Source organism: Ammodytes marinus (assembly GCF_949987685.1).
Source record: "Ammodytes marinus genome assembly, chromosome: 18".
Taxonomy (NCBI): domain Eukaryota; kingdom Metazoa; phylum Chordata; class Actinopteri; order Uranoscopiformes; family Ammodytidae; genus Ammodytes; species Ammodytes marinus.
The window spans coordinates 2,646,414-2,651,413 of record NC_137222.1 but is presented as its reverse complement, the minus strand read 5'-3'; positions in this window follow the sequence as shown (position 1 = coordinate 2,651,413).

Sequence of the window (5,000 nt, the reverse complement as noted above, 5' to 3'; positions counted from 1 at the left end):
AATATGAAGGTGTATTGAACTCTGAGATCCTATTTAGTATAAATGTGCAAAAAAAATTGAAATTGGTTCATCCTAGCCTGAGAAAAGGCAGAAAGAGTGTTTTATGGTCTCACTGTCTAACCCTAAATTTTTCTTACTGTGACATCACAGTAAGAAAAATGTAGGGTTAGGATTAACAGGACAGCTGGGCCAAGGGAAGACTGAGGGAAGACTCAGGGAAGAAAAACCTCATTCATTATATTATAATGGTGATTTTATAATGATAGAACGCCGGTTCTGTATGGGTGAAGTATTCCTTTAAAAAGAAAATTCAAAAAAATAATTTAGCCATACTGAAGTAAAATAGTATATGCTATCACACTTAAAAAAAACTCTGGTAGGCTACAAAAACAATTCTAGAGAGGTAAAGTATTTAAATATATCAGGAAACTGTCCTTAGTCAAGTAACACATTTATATTACAAGTGTTAGATGATGATGAATATACTGTAAGCTATTGCGTAACATTCATGTGTATGTGACTAAGTTGGTATATTTTTTGTTTTCAAGTAAAGTTCTTGTATTTGAGTCATAAACTGAAAATTAAAAAATAACTAAACTATTTTGTGTATTTCTTTAACATTTGCTACTGCCATCGGTGTATGAGTGTGTGTATGAATGGGTGAATGTGGTAAGATATGTAAAGCGCTTTGGGGCTGAGAAAATCGGCTAGAAAAGCGCTATATAAGTCAAGTCCATTTACCATTTACCATTTACAGTTTTTTGTTTTGTTGCTTAAATCGCAGGTGAGAAGGTTTCAACATCTGACCAACATATCAGCCTACATAAATATGTATTATATTTTAAGTACATTTTTAAATCATTATCCTTTATAATATGTACATTATTGTTAAATACAACAGAACATGAATGAATGTGACCAGTTTGGTGTAATAACCCCTGGTTGAACACTAGATGGCAGCAGAGGCTTGTGTTGCATTGGGCTCTTTCTGTCATTTGCCTCTTTCGTTGTAATATAATGCTGATTACTTACTGTGTTCTGGTGCACGTGTGTCAGCTGTTGTGTATTTCAGCTGTTTTTTAATCTTTATATTAATGTTGCCTTTTTTTTGTTGCAAAAGTGTTGGAAACTGCACATCAGTATTACCATTAGTATTACCATGTAATCACCTGGTCAATGATCAAATTCCTTCGTGATTTTTCTCTACTTATGACATCTATTGCAGTATGTCCGTCCTGGGAGAGGGATCCCTTACTTTGTCGACTCTCCCTGAGATTTCTTCAATTTTTTTTAATCCCGGTAAAGGGTTTTTACTGGGAGTTTTTTCTCAGCCGAGCTAAGGGTGTAAGGGCAGGGTGTCATATTGTATCATATTGTATGAAATGTAAAGCCCACTGAGACAAATGTATTTGTGATTTTGGGCTATACAAATACAACTGATTTGATTTGATTTGATCTTTGTCATTGACGTTTTGTGTTGTTCAATTAAATAATCCATTAAAGTTTTAAAATAGAAAATGGAATTCAAAAAAAATTCTATTAAAAATGTTTGCATGTATAACTGCTTATGAGAATACAACATGTTATTCATGTATTTATATCGAGGTTGAATCAATCAAACTTTATTTAAAAGCACTTTTCACACACAGTGGAGGCAACACAACGTAAGAAAACGTAGGCAACAAAAAAGAAAAAAGGCAACATTTTCTGTTCATTCGCATGGAAAGTTTTCGATTTAGAAGATACCTACAATTTCGCATTTTTGTCCACCACAACCCCCATATTTACACTAGGTCATTGGCACACACACACAGACACACAGACACAGACGCAGACACACACACACACACACACACACACACACACACACACACACACACACACACACACACGCACACACACACACACACACACACACACACACACACACACACACACACTCTGAACCCATCAGTCCACACGTTCCCCGAGGTGTCGCCAATCACTGTCTCTCGTAGGCGTTTCCCTTAGCAACGGCAGCCTCCCCCTGTCTGACTTCAAAAGATTTTTTTTCTGTTCATATTTGCATTGGTTCCAATGGGGATGAATAGATAGGCCCATTATTACTATGTACCCGCATATATAATCAAAATTATCCCACATTGCAATTACCTACATTTCTGGTGCGATTCTGATTATTATTTATTTCATTTATTCAAAGTCCCTGTCATTTAAACTAAACTATTCGTGACAGTCATTTCACACACATGAAAAATTGTCCCGAGTTAATTTGACAGGAGGGAGATAGGCCTACAGATACACACACGCACGCACGCACACACACACACACACACACACACACACACACACACACACACACACACACACACACACGGCAGATAGGCCTACAGACTAGAGTGTACGCGTGCATACATATTTCTGGGGGATGATTCGCATTATTTTACATACCAATGTCCCATGGTCTAGTACAGCAGCTTTACTTGCGAAGGGATCTATTTTGCAATCATGGATAATTCATGACGGGCTCACAGGCTCTCTCACACACACACACACACACACACACACACACACACACACACACACACACACACACACACACACACACACACACACACACACACACACACACACACACACACACACACACACACACACACACACACACATATATGAAAATCCTTTGATGGCGGTTTGGGACTAGGAGGGGAATTCCCTTTTCTTCCACTTTCCTTCACTTTGTTAAAGGTTTTTTTTGGTTCTTGTGTTTCGTCGCCATGTGAATGTAAATGTTTCACACGATGAGGTAATGTTTCCTTTCAGGTTCAGGTAATATATGAGTCACCTGAGGTAGCAACTAGCGAGAGGAGCTAATATTAGCTTTCTGTGTTGATTTTAAAGGTGGAGTCAGTGATTCTGGAGAACGCTTGTTGTGTCAAAATCAGTGAATATCTCCTCACGATCTGCTACCTGTCCGTACTGTGTGTGTGTGTGTGCACTGAAAATGCAGTGTCAAACTTAATACACAGATTAGTCTCTGTAAACTGGCATGCTGCTAGGTGTGATGGGCCCCAGTTGTTTACAAACCCTTTGTTTACATGCCTGTTTACAGAACCTAGGCTGTGTATTAACACCAGCATTTTAGTTTCAGTACAAACACACATACTGCCGTGAGGAGATATTCACAGATTTTCACAAAAATGGATTTTGACAACAAGCGTTCTCTTTAGCGGGTAAAACTTGAATGAAGGATGTATACTTAAAGTAAGGCTGCCCTCTTATAGTCCATACCAAACGTCAGTCGACCAGATTTCATTGGTGGCTCAGTCAAAAATAAATAAAAAATACACTAAATTCAACTCGAACGATCCTTGCCTTGGTAAAATAACACACAAACTAATACAGTTTTCACAAAAAAATAAAAAATAAAAGAAAACAAATTATCTGTATTGCTGAGATATGCCTGAAAAGGAGCAGGAAGAAGTATACACTTATTTAATCCTACCCCTTTTCCATAGTAATTTTTTTTTTAAAGTTTTGAATGAGGGTTTGAATACTTCTTCATCTGCTGCGTGTTCAGACTAGTGTCATGTCAGCCGGCAGACAGTGGGACTGGGACATGCTTTGTTGACTCCCGGACGACCCGAGCGAGACCACCTCCAGTCCACGGCTAATTAATAATCACTGTCAGAATCTGAAGACGGTCCAAAGAGCTCTGCCCTATGAGAGGACAAAGGGGGCCAGCGAATTACCATCCATTTTACTGTTTCATTTCCATGGTGGAGGCAGGCCGTGGCAGGCAGTGTGTGTGTGTGTGTGTGTGTGTGTGTGTGTGTGTGTGTGTGTGTGTGTGTGTATATGTGTGTATATGTGTGTGTAGGGGGGGGGGGGCATAGTAATGGTTTCTGGCATGGATGGGGCCCTTAGTCCTGTTCACTGGAGCTGCAACTTCCCCCCGAGGGTTTTCACTGGCAGTTAGCGCTTAACGTTTTCTATTCTCTTGATGTCATTTAATAAAGAAAAAAATGTTTTAAAGAAAGTTATGCTTGTCGTTAACCGTGCAAGGTTCTTTTATGCATTGGAGTAAAAAAAAAAGAAAAAAAGTTTATTGTATGTCCTTGTGTATAACAGAGTAGGTCAAATCGAATGTGAAATTGGATTATTAAAGCTACAGTGCGTAACTTTTTCATATAAATGAATGTGGGTTGGATTAAAAGCCATTGACAAACGAGCTGACACAAAGTTGATAAAGCCTATATCAGCTCCACAAAACTTTCTCTGTTTTTCTCAGTATGGCAGCGTTTACAAACTGGTAATTCCACTATGACACTGGTGCAGGAGCTCAGAAAAATCCTCAAGAAGAGCCCAAGAAATGTTTCAGTTGTTGATTCTACTGCTAAGAAAAAACCTTGACAGTACAGCAGAAGGTATAACATCCATATGCCATCACCGAACGCCTTACCTCATGTTGATGCACTGACAGTGTAGTTGTAATTACTCAGAATTCCTACATATGATCCTTCTGAAATACAGCCCCGGCAAAAAATTAAGAGACCAGTCTGGATTTTTTCTTCAATCTTCATCTCTACATTACTTACTGAAAATGCTCTAAATGACAATAGTTTTCTTATGAATTTGGAAGAAATGTTGTCGGTAGTTTATATTATAAAATCAAAATGTTCATTCTACTCAAACATTATGCCTATAAAGAGTAAAACAAGAGACACTGAATATTTGGAGTGGTCTCTTAATTTTTTCCAGAGCTGTACATTAATATAATACAATACATCAATAACCATTGTATCCAATTCAAACCTTCATTTATTAATTATGAATGGAATATAAGAGGATTTGGTTCCATAGGTTTTGATGTGAGGTAGTTAGTGAGTATTACCATATAACGATCCCTATGATTTGACATTCCTGTGTCTCCTTCAAGAGCCATAATGTCAATGTTGAGGGAAATTAAACTTAATAAGGACACGAATTCACAGACAAAGAAC